Source organism: Corvus moneduloides, chromosome 3 (assembly GCF_009650955.1).
Source record: "Corvus moneduloides isolate bCorMon1 chromosome 3, bCorMon1.pri, whole genome shotgun sequence".
NCBI classification, from domain to species: domain Eukaryota; kingdom Metazoa; phylum Chordata; class Aves; order Passeriformes; family Corvidae; genus Corvus; species Corvus moneduloides.
Window position 1 is genome coordinate 112,010,733 of NC_045478.1, and position 20,853 is coordinate 112,031,585.

The 20,853-nt window shown below is 39.9% G+C and overlaps 1 long non-coding RNA gene across 4 annotated transcripts in view; it reads left to right on the forward strand.

Annotated features, from left to right (window-relative positions):
• Positions 1–20,853, forward strand: part of LOC116441541 — a 70,279-nt gene that overhangs the window by 23,672 nt on the left and 25,754 nt on the right. Inside the window, exons 1-2 of one of the 4 annotated variants that reach the window (XR_004239122.1) lie at positions 11,315–16,702; positions 18,502–18,589. The exons of the other annotated variants lie outside the window; for them this stretch is intronic. This is a non-coding gene — a long non-coding RNA (uncharacterized LOC116441541). Of the gene's footprint in view, positions 1–11,314; positions 16,703–18,501; positions 18,590–20,853 lie in introns of those variants that run through there. 4 annotated transcript variants of the gene reach the window in all.

The window sequence follows — 20,853 nt, forward strand, 5'->3', positions numbered from 1 at the left end:
CCTTATAAATGACCTATTTGGCATAGAGATGTTTACTTCTACTGAATCTCTTTCTCCATAGATGGTTTAACCCAAAGGTGAGGAAATCTTTTTGTGGAATAGTACCTCTAAATGAGAGTGGATGATTTGGAGTGCATGAAAATATGATAATTCTCATTATTGCCTTTCCTTTATTTTTATATTCAGTAGCTCCCACCCCTCTCTGCAGCAGCTCTGATAACCAAAGACCTACATGCTGATTGCTGTGGACTTGGTGCTAACTTTCATTGATGAAAATAGGCTCAGGGCCAAAAGTCCTATGTGAATATTTGCAATTCCTGTTAACCTCAGCAGTGCGTAGCACACATTAAAATTCCTTCTGGGACCTTCACCATCTTTCCTATTAAATTGCTCACTTGTAATCTGGTGACTAGTGGTGTTCCCCAGGGCTCAGTATTGGGCCCAGTCCTGTTTAATATCTTTACCAATGATCTGGATAAGGGGATTGAGAGCAGCCTCAGTAAATTTGTGGATGACATCCAGTTTGGTGGGAGTGTTGATTTGCTGGAGGGCACGGAGTCTCTGCAGAGGGACCTGGACAGGCTGGATCCATGGGCCAAGACCATTTGTAGGAGGTTCAACAAGGCCAAGGGCCAGGTCCTGCTCTTTGGCCAAAACAACTCCCCTGCAGCACTACAGGCTGGGTGGCAGAGTGGCTGGAAAGGGGCCCAGTAGAAAGGAGCTGGGGGTGTTGGTTGACAGCAGCTGAACATGAGCCAGCTGTGCCCAGGGGGCCAAGAAGGACAATGGCACCTGGCCTCTATCCGGAATAGTGTGGCCAGCAGGACCAGGGCAGTGATTCTTTCTCTGCAGTCAGCACTGGTAAGGTCACTACTCAAGTGCTGTGTCCAGTTCTGGGCCCCCCAATTCAGGTAGGAAGTGTTGGAGTGAATCCAGAGAAGGCCAACAAGGCTGGTTGAAGGGTCTAGATGATAAGTCCTGCAAGGAACGGCTGAGGGAGCTGGGGGTGTTTAGTGGGGAAAAAGATGGCCCAGGGGTGACCTTGTCACTCCCTACAGCTCCCTGAAAGGAGGCTGCAGCCAGGCAGAGGTCAGGCTCTTCTACCAGGCAACCAGTGGCAGGATGAGAAGACATAGTCTCAAGCTGCTTCAAGGTGGGGTTCAAGCTGGACATCAGGAGAAATTTCTTGACAGAAAGGGGTTTTAAACATCGGAATGAGCTGCCCAGGGAATTGGTGGAGTCACTGTCCCTGGAGGTGTTCAGGAAATTACTGGACATGATGCGTGGTGCCATGGTCTAGTTGACAAGGTGGTGATCAGAGGTTGGACTTGATGACCTCAGGGGTCTTTTCCAACCTAAAAGATTCTGTGGTTCTGTGTAATGGCTCCCTATTAAATGTTAATATATTCTGCTCCTTTTTATTGGGTATTGTTCACCATCTATTGTCTTTCTCCACTTTTCAGCTTCTGTCCCTATATTTTCATATTTAAAGATAAACTAAGTAATGATCAGAATCTCCACGGACATACCAACAGAATAAAAACCATTGTGCCTCTTCAGACCAAAGGTTCAGCAAATCCAGCGTCCTGTTCCCATTGATAGCTGTAAATGGATGCTTGGAGAAGATTAAGTTTGTAAGTGTTGAGATTGTTTTGTCCTTACCAGTACTCTCCTAATGCTATAGTACTTTCTGATCAAAAGATTTCCTGATCAATGTGTGGTATGTACACATGGAGCTTTCACCTTGAACCACTGAAATATTATGTAGTCCTAGCATCCTTTGCTCAGGAGTTCTCCAGGTGGCTCTTTGTACAACAGATGTGTTAGACCTCCTTCACTGTGTTTTAAATTTTGCTTCCACAAGCTTTATTTGATGATCTAGTACTGGAAGATTTGGTTAATAGTCCTTCCCTTCTGTCCTCTTGAGGTTGTGTGCAATTGTTTAGGCTCTTACCACACCCAAAATAATTTCCCTTGCCAGACTGAAGTGTCACAGCCTCTTTTGTTTTGCATAGGAACATTTTTCAATGTGCAAGTGTGTGTGGGTGAAACCTAGCTTTCTGCCTGTGGTGGATGGCAGATGACTGAGCCGTGCATGAAGGCTGTTGCAAAGGAGGTGGCTGAGTCCAAGTTTCATTCATTCTCATGCCTGTCCACTCCAAGCAACTAATTTCTGGAATTAGTGAAGTGTTTGCTGTTCTTTCCCTCAACATCATCACAGTGTTTGTTGTTGACCAGTTCTCCTGCAGAGAAGCTGAGTATTTTGTTTCTGTTGTGTTCCTGCTCTGAGCTGGCATAGAGGAAAGAATTGTGGACAGTCAGCTCTTGGGCTGATATCAATCAGCACAGCCCTGTTGATTTCAGAAAAGCAGTACAGCTGGGTTAGCCAAGTCTTTTCATGTGCATGGGAACTGCTTAGTTTCCTATCGTAAAAGTAGTTAAGAGTGTGGCTGACTTTAAGCATCTTCCAAAGAATAGTGCTGAAAAGGAATTGATGCAATAAACCTTCTCCACAATACTATATTCCTCCTCTGATGTTTCAGTATATGCAGTAGTCAAAATGTTTGCACATGGGTTATTATTATTATAACCCCCAGTGAACTTGTCTCCCCAGCAGGAGCTCAGATATACAAGATAAAGTTAATTGGGCTCCCTTTCAAATGGAGAATTTAGACCTCCTTCCGGCTTTTCAGGTAAAGGAACGTGTTTTGGACTGTTGTTATCTCTCCCTTCTCCCTTGAGCTATGCTAAGTCAAATACTGTAAGCTGATAAACATTATTCTAACATTGGTAACACTTGTATAAACTCTAGTGCCGTTCCCTTCTTAACACCTCCCACTTCCTTGCATCCGTGTAAATTCTTTGCCCCAGCATGGTGCACAAAGGTCCGATACGGATCGTGTAACATACCCAATACAATGAACGCTTTCTTTCCATCTTTGCTGGACTCTGGAACTCTTTTGCTTTCCTTCTGTTCAGCGGTGAAACCCAGGCCAGCTTGCCAGTGATTTATTGGGTATTCAGGATTTCCAGTGATTTACATTTTCCATCTTCCCTTGAAAGCATTCGTGCTGCTTTAGGAGGATGTGGTGTTTGGCTTTAATGTAAAATATTCTTTGCAGTGATTTGACTTCTGAATTCAATAGTCTTACCTTCTTTGTAGGAGTTTTAAAAGCAGTACTACCAGCTGGATTTGGGCTTGAGAAAGAATAAAAGGAAAGTTTCTATTTGCAAGCATATAAAAAACATAACAGTTTTGCTTTGGTTTTTCTTTGCTCTGGAAAGAGAGGAAGAAGCCTTGGTTTGACAGACCCCAGTGAATTTGTTTGGAGTATAAAATGAAGTCCATCTTTTCATAGATATTCATCTAATTGGAAGATGCTCTTTCTCTTCTGCTCAGGGTCTAGGCAACAAGTAGAACTCTTCCCTTCCATACAAAATCATTAGTGAAGGATCAGCCTTTCTATTTGGGAGCATTTCTAGGAATATTTATGAAGAGATTGCATCCTTTGGTTAAAAAGTACGATCAGACCATTCCTTTCTCTCCCCCTGCCCCCTGTTAATTTCCAGGTTAGTTGAATGAAAGTTGCCATTTAGCCTTTGGTTCAGGGAACCTGAAGACACTTGTTTTAAGGGATTCACCAGCAACTTCTAAGTCTTGTCTTTTGTCTTGTCTGATGCTTCAGGCAGTCAACTGCCACAAGAAAACTCCCCACCCTAAGAAGAGCTACATTCCTAGGAACAAAAATTAGAGCTTCCTGCTGCAGTAATTAAAATCATTTTGGTTTTCCAGGTAGCTGGGTGTCTACAGGACACACCTCCCCTTTGTCTGGAAGGTCCAGCTGATCCCAGCATTTTGAACTGCTGGGGAAGTAATGTGGGCTGCAGAATACATGACTGAGGCTGTGCTTCCCTTTCCCTTCTGCTGCGGTGTGTCTTCCCTACAGGCACTGCATGCACCGTTGGAGAATGATTTATACATCCCCTGAAAGCATAGGAGACCAAAATGGCAGCTACAGCATAAGGTTTTGACCCTCCCAAGATACTGGCAGCCTTGTGGAACTGGCTGTCCTCCCAAGCTTTCTCCCTTTGTGCCTGAAACCTCCCAAGCATAAATTGGTTGGGCTCTACTCCAGATACAAGGCACATCTTTCAGGTGTGACAACTACTGCCCTGGGTATGACTGTAAGACAAAGTTAGCTGCTGGTGAACCTCTTCTTGCAGTCAAGAGTGGTTCAATCTCTTTTTTGCTGTTGACAGACTCGTGAACATAGAGTAGAGGGGGTAGCAGGAGAAGGAATAAAGGGAGAAGGTGGAAGTTAGTACCATGGACTAGTGCTGTTCCACAGTAGCATTTGCTTTCATTGTGAATCCAACAGCACTGAAATGAAACCACAGGAGAACATGATTCTCCCTCTGTGATGGTTCACCTGCTGCAGTTCCACTGGCTTTCTCCAGCCTCATGGCTCAAGCAAATGAAAAGATCACTTAGGGCATAATGTCAGTTTGTTTTATTTAGCTGTAACATCCTTGGGCCCAAAGTGAATATCTCAAATCCATCAGACAGGATCACTTGTGATAACTTTGAATAAAGCTGTTGAACTTAAGCTCCTGTAAAACCTATAAAGCAGTTTGTCTTTCTCTTAATATCATTGTTGCATGCTATAATTTTAATTGCAATGTTCTTTCTTGTGAGGCTTTTAAGGATTACTTCTTGAAAGGTGTTGGAAAGGTGAGAATGACAATTAAATCTTATCTCAAGTGTAATTTTATGGTTATATTGTACTATTCCCCAGAAGTACGGTTTTGAAATCGTTGTGGGCTGTGAGCAAATTTCTGAGGCATAACTGAGAAGAAAGTGTTTTAACATGACTTTTTAGCCCAATTATTTCTATGTCTGCATTGGAATGAATTTTCAGCTTCTGGAACGTCTTTGATCATTTCACTAGTGTCATTAAGTGATTATAGTAAAAGAAATAGTCCTATCCTTAAATGTGCTGTGTTTATCACAAATTGTTGGAAACTAGAGAGCTGAAAGGATTCTTTCTGAATTTCCAGAACCAAAACTGCATGTGTGTTCAAATGCAGACTTGCATAGGCATCTGAAATGTGCCTTGTAGTGACTTCAGTCCTGAGCATGACTTATTCTTTCTTGGTGTTTCAGTTAGAATTATTTTATTTTTCAGGCAAGATTATTCTCAGCTATCCCAAAAGAGAAATGGAGATTCAGTTTTGTGGTTATTGAAATTATTTGCAAGTCTGGATGAAATTCAAATGTTAGTTTGGGCTGAGTAAAAGGACAGAATCTTGGGAAAATGTAAAGAAAATGTTTTAATGTTGATCTACAGAAAACTTTTCTTTCTTTTAATAACATTTTTTCATTCTTAAAGAATACATTGTTTTAAAAATACTTTTGGTGCAATGTGACGCTTGCATTCTACCCCCAGAAAGATTTTCTTATTTATTCATTTTTGCTGAGAAAAATTTGGTTTCTGGTCATCGTGAGCCTATGCATTTTAAAACTTTCATATTCATGTAGCTGCAGTTAAATCTGCAAGGTTAGATCATGGGGATAATTGAATGAAAGGGAGAGTCGGAGGACATTGCCTCTGCAGAAGCTTCTCACAGCATGGGGCTTCCTTCAGATAGGGCAGTTTGTTAGTTCATGCCTGCAACCAGCTGGACCTTGAGCCAAATCTACCTTGAAGCCCATCCACCCTGTGGTCCTGACAGTGTCACTTCTTTGTGGGTGACCTCTTCAAACTGGAGTCAACATTCATGACCAAGCTCAAGCTTTTTTTCTGTGTGCAGTCTGCAGGGGCAACTTAAAAGCTGAGGTTAAAAGGATGACTGAGCCCAGCAAATGCATCTGCAGCTCCTGAGCAGAATGAGACTTTTGTAGAAGGATTGCCAACAGGAGATCCTCTGTCTTGCTGTGAAGGAACTGTCCAGGAACTAGCAAAGATGGATGGTAAATCTCAGATCCTGATCCTAGAAATGATCAGACCGTACTGGTTTCAGAGCTTACTCATCTGTCAGAACTTACTGGTTTCAGACTCAGCCCTGGGCAGTATTCCTCTGAGAGCAGGAGGAAACTTAGCGTTTTGGAATGATTCTGCTTGCACACTTTGGAAGGGTGTAGCGTATGTACCTGCCTGTGAGCTCAGCCTGAACAGGTCCCAGGTAGAAGTACATTTGGAGAGGCAAAACCCCAGGAATTATTCCAACACTGCTAAGCATAATTTGCACAAAGAACAGGAAACAAACTGAATGTTTCTGCTAATAATATTTAAGCCTGCATAATATTACATTTTCATCAAAAGCTCATGTGGAATGTAATTTATTCTAACTTTTTTCCTTTTCTTCTTTGTATTTTAGATAGTTCCAAGATACTGTCAAAGTGCTTTACAAATCGAGGGGGTTTTAAATTATTTTTTTCTGAAGGGATTTTTGAAATTATGTGTGTCTAACTCATATTTTTTAAAACTTCCTAATGAAATCTAGGTCTAGACAGAGGTTGATTTTGTAGAAGTTAGGCCATGTTTCTTTTTCCCCCTTTGCAATCTCACAATTGAATGACTTCTTCCTGACATTAACAGGAATTGCACATTCATAAGGAGAAAAGAGCACATTCCCACCCTCTTGCTTTAAAATGTATCCAGGAGATAATATGAAAGGCTTTATAGTCCTAATGATTTTTTTTCCCCTAATGTTTATTTTAAAAAGTGTTCCTCTGCAGGGGGTTGATCCAAAGCCCATTGAAGTCAGTGGGAATTTTTCCATAGAATTCAATGAAGTTTGGATCTGGTCCTTAGATAGCTCCGGGAGGTAGCCTGCTCATTTTTTGCAGCTGTCCTTGGGGGTGTTGGAGGAGAGCTGCTGCACTGGCAAGTCCATTCAGTGTGGAGCATGCTATTGATTATAAAGCATAACTCCTGCAAAATTTCAGCTGGAAGGGAGTGGGAGGTTCCACATAATAATCAATAGCACAATATGAGACTATATCAAGGAATTGGCTTTTTAACAAACACTTTTTAGAACAACAAAGGAGATGAGATGGTTTTCATTTAAAGGGCAAACTCCCCTTTATTCTTGAGATTCCAGGCAGATTAGCCCTGGTATGTCCTCAAATGCTGTACTGAACATATTTGTGATGCTTTCTGTTCTCTTTGCAAAAGCAGCACATGAAATACTTGCCTTTCTAAAAGTACTGGTTAAATTGAACTTTCTCATTTGCTTTGTAAAGCTGCTCAGTATCTTGTGAGCCAGAGATACTCCAGCAAAAACCAGAAACAAATAGTTCAGAGGGAAGCAAACTGAAGAAGGTGATGAACCTGTACAGTATCTACTTCTTCCAGTTCTATATTTTCCCAGCATCTAGTGGCATAAGAGTCCTCTGAAACATCCATTTTCACTGCTTATTTGTTCAGTGCTTACTTAAGTGTGCTAATGAAGGGAGATTCATAAGGGCAGGTAATGCATGTGTACTGTTAGAGTGTATTAAGGTAAAAATCCTAATTTAGACCCAATGTTAATCTTGAAAGAGAAAGTTGGGCTCATTCTGTTCATGGCAGCTCCCATACACATTCCAGTCAAGGCAAACCTCTGTAAGAGTTTGCATGGAGCAGCTGGATGGAGAGGTTTACCAGCTGTGCATAGCCAGATCTCTGTGCCTGCAAGGAGTCCCATGGATTTTGGCCTAGCAGGTACTGCTCAGGTTCAGCACCAGGTATGTAGCTGAGGGGAGAGGACGGAGGACATCTAGAAATGTATTCTTGTCTCTTATCCCAAGGGTTAAATGAACAGTTTGGTTGTGGTGCCATTGATACTGAAACTATAATTAGTCAAACGCAGTGGTGATTCCATCCAATGCAGGGTGGAAAAACCCATTTGTTTTTCTCTGCACTACTTGTTTTGTATTGAAACATAATCACACAGGGCCATGGATTTTTTCCCTTTTCCGCTACTCATGAAAATATGTAACTAAGGCCCCCAAACATGTGGAGATCAAGGTGATATGGGAATCTGAGGCTAAACAGCAGTTAGAAGGCAAATACTTAATGGTGATAATCTTCTCAAAATTAATTGTATAAAACATGATAGTCAGACAAGGCCATAGTTCAGTTCCACGTGGTGCAGCTGCTTCTCTCGGGCAGCGGGAGACAGTGTGTGAGGAGGCATTTCCTGGACAGGTTCTCCTAGCTTACACCAGATTGTTGTGATGGGGTTTTCTGAAGAGCTAGCCTTTATTTAAAACTCATCAGCGGGGAGCTTTTGTCCCTTTGTGTCCTCTCCCATAACTTTTCCATTCCTTCTTTGGCTGTTAGAGTTGTTGGTGTCCTGGGGCAGGACCACCAAGGTGAGAGTCTCCCTTTCATCTTGTACCACTTCCTTTGAAGTTCATTTGGTATCCCTCAATTCAGGGTTGGAAAAGATTGACCATCCTGGTCATCATCTTCATGACAAAATTTTATCTCTTTTTCCAAATATGCGAATGTCAGGAGAGTGGGAATTGGAAGGATCAAGTTTAACGCTTTTATATGTAGGCTTGTTCTGAAAAAAAGTCATTATTTTGAAATATTAGTGATTCTATTTACAGAAATCTGTAGTAACTATGTATTATTAACTTGGACTTTTGTACTAAAGTTTCTTGTAACTTAAAACACATTTGTTTTTGAAATTTAGCTCTTGGGAGTTTATTTAGTTTTGACTGAGAAACTGTTAAATTCCTTATTACTGTCATTTTTTTCTCATCTGATAGAAAGATTGTCCCATTTTATTAATGTTCTTATTTGTCACAGCAAAGTTATATACAATAGATCTGTTTGTATCTGTTTTGTATTTCTGCTTCTTAAGTCACCCAGCCTTCCATAACAAATGTTCAAAACATTTCTTCTCCTCCTCTCTCTCTTTATCTGTCTTGGGTTGAAACTGAATAGAGCTGATTAATGGTTGTGGGAGTGTGGGGTGATAGGAGAAAGGACTGTGTGAAACCTCTAATTACTTTAATCCCTTTTCACATAAAATTTGGAAAAAAAAATAGACTAATTCCCAAATGTAAAATGAAGAAAGCCACTGGCTCAGAAACAGAAGAGCTGCCCATAGGGCTCTGGGTGGATGGATGCAGGAGACTGGCTTGGCCTGGTGCTCCACCAGTGGAATGGTGGGGTGGTCCTAGGTGGTAAAATACTTGAGTAAGTGCTTTCGGGGAACTGGTGGTATTCCTGCTGGTCACTGACAGTGGTTGACATTGATTTATTAGAGGTGGGTTTGGTCCTTGGGGCAGGGGAATACAGGTAGATAAGCACAGGTTCTGGACTGCATTCTGTGTTGAAGGTTACCAGATTACCAGGTTCTGGACTGCAGCAATGATTGGAACAATGCTTCCAGTGGTTGTGTGTGTTCTCCAAGTCCCAGTGAAGATACATGTGTGCAAATGTTGCAGAACAGATGTTGGTCAGTGGGGTAAAGTATTCCCCAGTGAAGAGAGGGTGGGTGCTGCAGTACTTCTGAAGGCCTTGTGCACCTTCTACGTTTCTGCCCTGCCGCTGAGAGGGCGTGCATTGTGCTTTTTCCCTTGATGTTGCATGCTTTTAACATCTACAGTGTCAGTCTCACCTTTGTGTGCATGACATACCATATTTACTGTATGTCTGCCTGTGTATGTAATATATAGTATCTGTATATAATAGGCATGAGGTATGTTTTGGATTCAGCCTTTCCCTAAATTTGTTTCTGTATCACACGTGGCTCTCTGTTCCTGTATGTGCTTGGCACGGTTGGCTATGTTTTTATTTCCCAGAGATGAGTCTTTTCCACCGTCACTGTGAGGTGTGAAGGATCCTTGCTCTCAGTTGTGTTTAAATGGATTTAGGGAGCCAGTTGGCATTGACTGTTCTGGAAGTGTGATAAATATTTACTTATACCTATAGATACATTTAAGTCTCACTCCTAAGACCCTTTTCCCCCCTCCACTGAAGACATAAATGCTTTTTTCTTTTTTCATCAATAGTTCTACAAAAGAAGGAAATTTATATTTAATGAGGGCCTGTCTCCTGGTGTTTACAAATTCCTCTGTGACGAGACTACAGCACTAGCACATGGAGACATTTATACTCTAATAGGATTTACCTTTACAAATATCTGAAAACCTTTTAAAGCAGAGATTAAATTGTTTAGCTCAATATTTAATCTGTTACTTCCTCTTTAAAGATGCCCAGTGGAATTTGTCATACACTGAGCTGATAACACATAATATTGATCAGTCATAAACATAAAACAGAGAAATCTCAGGAAGTCTTCTGCAATCCTTTTCTTTTTAATTAAATTTTGATCTGAACTGCTTTTGATTAATTTTCTTATTTGTAAGTATGTGAATTCTGGGGGCCAGCAAGTTTCTTAAGTTGCCTGGCATTGGTCTCTGGTGAGTGGCTTAGCTCGGGAACAGTATGATTGCATTTTTATGGTTTTCAGATATTTAATAGCTTCTTCCTGTCATTTTCTGAATGAGTGAATAAGGTTTAGCCCTCTGGGAGCCAGCGCAGCATCAGAGAGTGGAGAAAATGACTCGAATCTGTGTACTTGACTGATTGCCTTAGTCTTAATTGTTCTCTTAATTAGCTGCAGTAGCAACTGCATCTGGGGAGAGATCACGGTATTGGTAAACAGCTCCACCTTGGAGCCCTGTGTAATGCCTTTTGGAAACATGACAATGAGCTCTGCATCTCCACTGAGACACAAACCTGCCAAATCTTCTGCCCCTGAAGTCTTTGGTTTCCTCGTGTGATCTGTCACTCTTGTCTGTGAGATGCAGGCCCCCAACTGTTTGTTCTTAAACAAATTAAGCTTTAATATGCCAAAAGCCAGCTTTATTGAGCAGAATAAGGGAAGGGGAAAACAAAAGAGTGTCGGTAGAGGGTTGTTCAGACAACTTGAGGGTGTTATCCAGATTAGAAGTGGGAGACAGATGTGCTTTAGGGAGTCAAGGCAGGCTTGAAATGTTTTATGGTGGGAAACGCAGGCAAACTGAGGTCAGAGAAGATGTCTCCTGTCAAAGCAACCTTCTTCCTGTGGGGGTCGGCTTAAGCCTTCAGTGTGAGCTGCTGGCACAGCCCAGCCACAGCCTCCAAAGGGAGCTATTTGGCATGTCTGTGGAATGAAAAATATTGGGTGGTGGTGGAATTGCCCACCAGTCCAACTTCATTTCTCATACACTCAGTGATTCTCTGAACTAAACTCTGGGACTTGCAATGAGAGGTGTGAGGTTTAAGGTTGTATTAAGATTAGTGTAATTCAATCCCTACTTCAACTTTGTAATGTAGTCTTGCTACAGCACAGAACCTGCAATAATAGGCATGGTGGATCACTAAAGCCGGTGGGTTTTAAGGATATCTACTAATTCTTAGGTACTTTCATTGCTGAATAGGTGGCCCAAGATTTAGACTGAGATTAAACTGGGTTTTATTCATCACTGCATCCACACTGTGAGTGCCCATTACAGCATGTATGGCATTCCATGCAACAGGGCACTGGCAGTAGGAAGTGTGAATTAATGGGATTTTTAAATCTGACTGAGGCAGGTTTGGTTTTGGAGACCAAAAATGTTTTGTTGTTTTTAATTAAATTGCTGCTTCTTTAATCCTGCAAGCAAATAAACTTACTGTGATATTGCAATATTCCCTTTTCAATAAAGAGCGTATTCCTTTTCATGTGCCTATCCAAATGAAGAGAATACTGCTGGATTGTTTAGTTTTGGTGCTGCCAAAAGGAAATGCATGGAAAGGCATGAAAAGGTTTGTTGCTGTGTCTCACCTGGCTTTCAAAAGGCCTGTTTTTAGACTAGTGAGTATCTCTTTCATAAAGGCCATCAGTGCCAGAAGTTGGGTGTTTTCTACCTCTTACAGAGGTTTAGCTCATAGCATCGTCTGTTGTGTTACTGTAACTCAAACCTGTTTATTAGCAAGATTACACTTAGTCTGCACAGTTCACCTGATCCCTAATTAGCAGCAATTTGTGATTATTTTGCATTGTAGAGGTGTTAGATTTGGAAGACTTTTTCTGCAGGAATATTTTAGATATCCTTCCTCTGGAAGCTTCTCTGTGCTTAGATACTCTTTGTAACTCTAAATCTTCTATTGAACCTTTGACTGAACTTTAAGCTGTGGAAAGAAGGCAGGTTCAGGTGAATGATGAGCAGATAATGTCCATGGGATAAAAAAGGCCGTTTAGTCAGGTTTGTAGTAGTTAATTCTGAAATTAGTAGTGAAGGTTAAACTACATTTTATTATATTAGGGGCAATAAAATTCTGTAGGGAACTATGGATGCTGGAATCCAGTATCAGCAGTGGTTAAAGTTTTATGGCAAATTAACTCATCCTATGAAACAAGCAGAAATTAAATCTAGGTAGCAAATTCAAGCTATTTATTCTAAGCATGGCTTTACTATTTTTAGACTGCTGTGGAAAACTGAAAGGGCAAAACAGATATTTAAAAAAAGTATTGTTGAAGTGAAAAAATGAATGCATTCACTGTAACTGTAGCGAGTATCCTTCTTGCTGTTCTGCGAGCAACATAAGCATGAATGCCATTTGCAGCTGCAACAGAGAGATGTGAGGTGAGAGAACATCCAACTGGGCATTAGAATTTGGAGAAATGTGATTCTAAATGGGTCATCCTTTCCTTGTTACTGCTTAGCCCTTCTGATCAAACGTAAGACAGGTGTGAAGGTGAGTAGTAGACACTGAGGGAATAAATGAGTGGATTCTGTATCAGGGCTCTCAGATGAAGTTTTGTTATATGGGATGTGTAAAATAGAGGTGAATGAAACATCAAATTCTGATTTTTATTAAAAAAAAAAAAAGTTAAAGTGCTTCCTCCTGATACAGCACCCGGTTATTTCTGTGTGTATTCACTCTTGAAAGACACTTATGTCAGCTCATTCTCTCATGGTGACTAATGATAATATTAATACTCTACCATTTAAACCGAACCTAAACCCTCAGAGCCAGTGAGCAGACTATTACCACAACTGTACCAGTATAAATCCAGAGTTACCCCTGCTGACTTCAGTAAAATTGGGAATTATTGGAGAAACTTGTAGCAAGATCTTAATGTGATCTAACGTAAATACCACTTTTAAAAGCCCTAGTTAAAAGCCATGGGTTACTGAGTAATGTCATCTAAGGCCCAAAGATAATTAGCAGCAATACACCTAAAACTCTGTTTTCTAATTTTTGCTGTCAAACTGAGATTGCAGTTTGCTTTGCATTTGTCCTACAATATTTTAAAGCTAACTTGGGCAAATTCCACTTTGAATTTCCTATTCCCAGGTGGGTGAAGATGGCTTTTGTTGGAATTAGACACTTGTGCCTATTAGAAGTTTTTTTAATAAGGTGAGATTAAAGTGAGATTTAGAAATAGTTTGCTGGAGATTTCTTGTTGCTTCATTAGCTATGTGCCTTTCTCACATCTCTGTCTCAAGATGCCCCTTTGTGTTAAAGAGGATGATTCAGAAAAGTTTTGTCTGCTCTGTGAAACAAAAACCATCTGTGCCTGCCTAGTTTCCTGGTTTCTCCAAGCCCCTTCTGGATGTGCGTGTCTGCGCTGCTCATGGAGAATTATGCATGAAATCCCACAGTGTCTAGAAACCTCAAGGGCCATAATCATAAAAAAAAAAAAAAAATTGACAGTCAACGCTTGATTATTGGGAATGCCAGATATGTTACGAGCATAGCCATAGATTCTTTCCCTGCCTGTGGTCTGGGAGCAGCAGAGCCATGTTTTGTGGGTTGCTGTGCTGCCTGGTGTGGCTTTGGGGTGTGTTCAGGGATCCCCACGTTCCACAGTCAGCAGCATCACAGATGTTCTTTCTCTGTTGAGTGCTCACTGTATGTGCCAAATAATGGGTCATGCAGTTAACCCTGTTCTTTTTCTGGATTATTTTCTACTATGTTATTACACAACTTATTGAGAGTTCACCATAGCTGAGAGTGGTATTTCTAAACCAGTGTAGTAATCATAAATGTTAGCTGCAAAGGCAGAAGGTGTAGGTTTATCAAGATGGGAAGTTAAAAGCTGCTCTTTGTGATCCTGTTTTATAAACATGATGCTTATTGCTAGAAGTTAAAGTCCCTTACTCTGGCTTTCAATCTTACTATTTGCTGTTCGTCTTAAGCCCTGATCAGCCCAGTGTGTTTATTCTCCTGCTCAGAGAAATTATCTTCTTTACAGACCTGGGCAGCTGAGGCAAAATGAGAACAAATGAGCTCAAAGTTGCCAAGTTCACCCAGAAGGTTCTGGAGGGCAGGGAATGCCTTGAAGGGCATGCTAAGCAAATCCATACAAAACACCTCTTTCCTATCCCAGCTTTTAAAGAGAACAAAAAGCTGATCATATTCTCAAACCTGTTTTGCATTTGTTTCTGCAAGTAAGGGCTATAAATATGTGCAGTTATAGTCAGATTTTCTCAGGGAGTCCATTAATCGCAGGTATCTGAAATTCCTCTCATATATCACTGTGCTTCTAAAACACCCAAAATTTCACTTTATGGTAAAATAGGTTTGGATTAGATTATGGTTTGAATGACCTCAATATCTTTCTGTCATGTGTTGACTACTTCCAGTAAAATTATAGGTAGTGGATACATTTTAATTTACACCATGGCAATAGAATTAAGCAGATTTTTGGTTAATCTTCATAGTGACTAACTAAAAAAGAAAGATTCAGATCTGAGTGAATACTTAAATCACAATTAATAATTTATTCAATAAATTGTTTGTGCAGATTGCAGAATTCTCTGATTTATTTGCTGTAGGAAGTTGCTCACAAAGTTCTTCAATTAATAATTAATTGTTTGAAGATTGTTCATAAATACTTAGAAATAGTTTGTGAGTTTCTGATTTGCAATTAATATTTTATAATTGTTAGTCTTTTTTAGCCTGCTGTCTGGCTGGACAATCAGCTTTCCTGATTAATAAATGTAACTTGTGAATATTGCAATTCTGTATTGAGATAGGCATAGAGATGACTTTTTTATTGTTTTGTTTGTTTGGTTTTTTTACTTAAAATGTGGTATTTTCAATATTTGATCACTTGTGCCATTCATGTCCAGGAATCAAAGTTTGGCTTTGAATGCCTACTCATACACTCAATTTCCATGTGTATATTACGCTGAGGAAGGATGATACAAAAGGTCAGTTAAATCAAAATCCGAAATGACAACAAAGGCAGCCAAAAAAATTAGTAAATCTCCTTTGCTGCATTGAAATGCATAGTCATGGACAGATTCCCCCCACTTGCCACTGTCTATTCAGGTCTACAAGAATCATATTCAGGTCAGCATAAAACTCTTTAATTGTCATTAATTCACAGGTTGATAACAAAGGTGACTGAGGTTTTGCTCAATGCTTAAAAATGAAAGTGTACTTGGTAACACTTTGGTTTTTTGGTGACCTTTATGTGTCTGGAGATGAAAATCTGGCATCACCGAAGATAACAGCAATCATCATGACTTTTGGGTTCCTCTTGGGTGCAAGAGTAAGGACTGATTATCAAAGTCATGTAATAGCTAAATTTATGTAACCTGCACAGCCTGGGTTCTGAGAATCCAAAGTTTTTTACTCAAATACTGATTGATACAATTTTTTTTTTAATATATGCTTAATGCCAATACCTGACAAAACTTTGCCAATGGGAGCTTGTGGAGTAGGATTTCCTTTGTCTGTGACAGACCAAATCTCCTGGGTCTTCGAATGTGCCCCAAAAAGATCTCAGTTCCAGTGGTGTTGATCAGAAGCCAGAGTGTTTTCCTAAGATTTAATAGGAAGAAGAGGTGTATTAAAAATTGTCCTAGGTGTTTGGAAAAGATCTCCATGAATTTGGGCATAAGAGACTTCTCAAAAGAGTTCTGATTAGCTTCCTACTAAACCAGAAGAAAGATGTAGCATCTTTTTTACATCCAAATTTTAATCACTCGTTGAATACTATTAATTTTAGATAAGAATGACTTAACCTACTAATGTCAATCTTCTTTATTTTGTCAAGAACTGATTTAACTCACATACTAATTATATAAACAACTGTCCACTCTGGGCCAAATTCCATCCTTGACTGAAGGTGCAGTTGGGATACAATGGCCCAGAGCTGTTCAGTGTAAATATTCCTGCAATTCTGAGCATTACCTTTTTTTTTCTCCTGACTCTCCATTGTATTATTTTTGGAAGGGAATAATGTCAAAAGCCTTTAAAATGTATATATATTATTTTAGTGATTATGTTATCAAAACCCCTCTGGGATATCCTTGCCTCTCTCTCTTTAACACACTACTTCCCCAGGTCTCCCTCCCCCTGCTCTCTCTGGTGTTTTTTTCTGAGAAAGCAAAGTAAAAATTAAATAATAGTTGACATCATTTGGTTGGACTTGTGCTCAGATTCTCTCTATTATTCATGTGATCTTTCTTATTATTTTTCTTTTTCATTCACTGTTATATTTTATTTACTTTAATGAGCTGGATGCTGGGCTTCAGCCTGGGACTGGAGAGAGACCTGGCTTGCTTTCAAACTATTGTTTCCCTGTGGTTGAGACTAACGTCATCAGGATTTTCCTCTCTGTTATTTATTAAATCTTTTTCTTCCTCTCTCCCTCCCTGCCTCATGTGTGAGGAGCACCTTGGTGATGGTCATGAAATAGAAGATGCATAAAAATGGTGAATAGAGGTTTGGAGTCTTTCGTTCACACCTTTGTTTATGGAGACAATGTTAAGTGTAGCAGATCTCCAATTTTATTTGTTTCTCTTTTCAAGTCTGAGTGGGATTTTAGCAGAGGAAATATGTACATTTAAATGGCACTTGTGTAAATTCCCTAAATTCTCATTTTCTGTAGAAATTTCTGGTCAGCAACAGCTCTGTGCAGAGGTAGCCCTCTCTAATAAGCCAGTGTATATGTGCGGTGCTAGTAAAACAGTGACAGAGGGCAATTAAAGGCCTCCATATCTCAGCTGCAAAGGGCAGAATGGAATTGAATTGCCTTTGCAGATCCCGTCTGCAGAACAAGTGTGTCTTTTTGGTCAATTTGTTGAGCTAAATATGCACTTGAGGCTGTTGTCAGGTGCCTTAGATCCTCCCACCTGCTTTTTGCTGGCTCTAAGCACTCAGAGGCGCCTATCCAGGAGGAAATGTTACTCAGTTTTAGGCAGAATACAGGCTGTTGTGGTTTTTTCCCATAAAAGTATAATTTTGGAGAAGGAAATAGTTAAGCCTAAAATTTTGGTGTTCAAGGGATAATTTTTGTCTGAAAGCAATGTTTTCAGTGTGTCTGACAAGGTGGAGCATCTCATTTTTGGTTGATGGCCATGAAAATTAAGAGGATTTATACCTGGGAGTTCAGAAAATATTTCAGTTTTGCTTGTTCTTGAGATAGACTAGATATTAACAGCAAAAGGAGGCACATGGGTTGAGTGCAATAGCTGGAACAAGGATTCTTTCCTCTGCCTGTGCATGCCTCTTTTGAAAGGTACCTGTCTGTGCTGGCTTTTTTTATTTACTGCATCAGCAGTCTTCAACACTAGAATAAAAGGACAAGCTGAGAATGTAATGAAGTCCATGGCACAATTTCTCTTCAATGAAGACATACTCAAACGTTTTTTGGCTTTTTTTTTGTTGTTTGTTTGGTTTTTTTAGGTTGTTTATCACATAAGATTCTCAGATGGGTTCCAGCATCCAAGTTGTTTAAATCAAGACTGTTTTTTCTGTTTTCAAAGAACTTGGTTCCTAGGGAATCTACTTAAGCCTATTCAGGGGTGTTGAAACATGTTCCCTTTTTCTGTTGAACTACATTGCTATCTGAAATTTCAGTCATTGTGGAAGAGTATTTTTGATTTTGTTTGTATTTCCTCAGAGTTAGTCTTCATCCTTAACCCTCGTTCACCTGGAAAGGCGTTTGTATTGATCCCAACATGTGGGTCTCAGACTGTGAAACTTGGGAGCTCAGAGCTGACCTTTGAATGTCTAGTGAATCCATCCTCATTTGTTTTAGCACAAACAGGGACCTGAATGTCTGTTCTCATTTATTCTTTGGAATCACCCATTTTTCTCCAGCCACTACATCTGGGATAGATAATCTTTAAACTCTTCCCGTCTCTGAAAAACTCTCTAGGTTTACCAGTCCTGTGGAATAACATGAATTACAGATCTCTAGTTAAATGTGCACTGAGTTGGGGCTATGCTGTGAAGGCACCAACCCCAAAAGAATTTTAAGGCTTTAAGAAAATTCAGTCTAATCCATGCTCTGGAAAGCATCTCAGAAGGACTCTTTTGAAGGGTTGTTTTGAAAGGGATGACTCAGTGGAAGATCTGTCAGTTGAGGCTTTCCTTTGTGAAAACTCCTTTGCAATGTGATTCCACAAATGTTGCTTCTGCTTGCCATGTTAGTATAGAATAACTCTCTCTGATTCTTGTGTGTGAAATTACAGATAAGTTGATCCATAATAATTGATCTATACTGCAGATGGACCAAATTTGCTACTCAGGAAGCAACTCAAGATGCTGCCCTAAAGTTTCTGCCTTCAAGAGATACAGTTAAAGGGAAAAGCATGGTAAGGCTGTTTGTGTTTCGCTAAATACACATTGTCTTGGGCTTGGCACAATGGAGTTCTCAGGTCTTAATGGCTTTGCTTTATCCTGACTACATTTGCCGGTGTCTTATGGGCACCTTCAGTAATATCTTGAACTAACCAGGTCATGCACCAGAGTGGTCCATTTTTTGGCATTAATTAATTTAAGGGGTGCAAGGGAGTGACTGCAGCAGCAGTTGTAGAACTAGTTCATAAAAAAATGCCATTTGTGCATTAACTCTATTCGTGGATAACAACCTGCCATCCATATGTTTCTGGCTTATCCTTGCAACTCATTTTCTAAATAAAGTTGGAACCTAACTAATATGGTATTGAGTCTCTTGCTGTTTCGGTTTGTCAGACTTTCCAATAAAAGGCCTGTGTATGATGGCTTCATGCTTTTGGTATGTGTCAGAAACAGTTCTATGCATATACATTACGAAATTAGGATTTAATTTTTGTTGTGTAGCCATAAAAAATTAGATTATATAATTATTATGTTTTCCTTTCTTATCTTTTATATTTTTAATATAATTTTTGAGGATGCCACAGGGCACTCCTGCTGTGAATTAGCTGCAATAAACTCTCTTAAACAGATAAACATCAAAGAGCAGTAATGTTTTAAAACGAAGCAACCTGCATTCAAAATCCAATTGCTTTATGTTGTAGATCTTGAATGCTTCAGCTGCTAAAAGTGGATGGGGTTTCTCAAGGGCACAGAGGAGTTGCATTACTGGGATTTTAATGCAATAGGGATCATTTGAGTGAAGTTGCTAGCAAAATACATATGTTTTCATAGGAGCAGGCTTCCTTCTATTTTTCTTCTTCCTTATGGAAAATATCAAGATGTGAAGAAATTCTCTGCTACCAGGAATCCTACAGTTGTATTTAGACTGTTCTTATTGAAGGGGTTCACAAAATCTTGTGGACTTCATGGTGAATTCTTGTGGATAATTGATTAGCTGCAAACTTCAGTAGGAATATTAACTGAATAATTCCTTTTTAAATAGTTTAGAGGGTTTTCTGTAGTCCTGCATTCATGTTGAATCTAGAACTGCTACTAGAACTGAAGTACCAAGCCTAGATTCTGTTGAAATGCTGTCAATATGACAAAAGGTCCCAAATTTGGATTGTCTGCATTCTGGACACCTACATCATATAGCTAGGGCACTCTACCTCCTGAGGCTAAGGCTGCTTGGAAAAGCCACCCCCTGATGGTAATGTGAATACAGGATCAGAAAAGCAGGCACCCATGTTGCCCAAAAAATACTCTGTGAAAGTTAGTAAGACCTCACACACAGACTCTTTAGGGTCTTACCATCAAGGGTTATGTTTGGCCTGAGCTCTTCAAGATTCTCCAGTTTTCAACATGTCCTTGGTAACAGTTGTGCTTTGCAGGTGCAAAGGTAAAAATATTTATATTTGCGTACACAGCTGCATTTGGTTGCTCTATGCTTTTGATACTGCTTTAGCTGTGTTGCCTCTTTCATATAGTTTTCTGATGATCTGGGGTCCTGAAACAATGGTTGATAAATTGGTACTTTGTTCAGTTTTAACTTGAAATAGATATGAGGCTGGGGCAAAACCAGAGCTGAATAAAGCTCCCTATTTCTTCTTTTCTTCTTAAAGCAAAACCTGTGTTGAAAGATCCAACCTCCCTGATACAGTAATTACAGGGTGCTATCCTTAGTGATGTTAAATAGCTCCCTTTAGTGTATCTGTTTGATCTTGAGCTGTGAATTCCCATTCTCTCGTGGGTATAACTGTAAACAAGAGGATTAACATTGCTTCAGTGATGTTTTGCTTAAGTGAATCGAAGTTGAAAGGGTGTCTTGAATATCTGTAGAAAGCTTTGTGTGTTGCAGGATTCCTGTTCTATATATATGCACAGTGCACCTTTCATGGTAAACTCCAGTGATGCTTTAAAGTTTGAGTTCATTTTAAGCTTTTTATATTTTGGTTGTTTTTGTGGAGTTTTGTGAGTGGGATGCTCTGTCTGTGGTAGTGGGTGACCACAAAGAGGCTGTGAAGTTCCAATCTATTATATCCATCCTTTCAGCTACATAATTTATTTCAAGACCTATCATGGAGAACAGATTTTCACCATATTTGCCAGATTTTAGGCTTTCTTATAGTGCAGTGATGGCAAGTAGTTACTACACCAGGGATGTGGGTCTGTAGGTGAGTGGAAGTCCTAAACCACTGTCTTCTATTGGTGCTTGGAATGCAAGCAGAGGAATATTGTT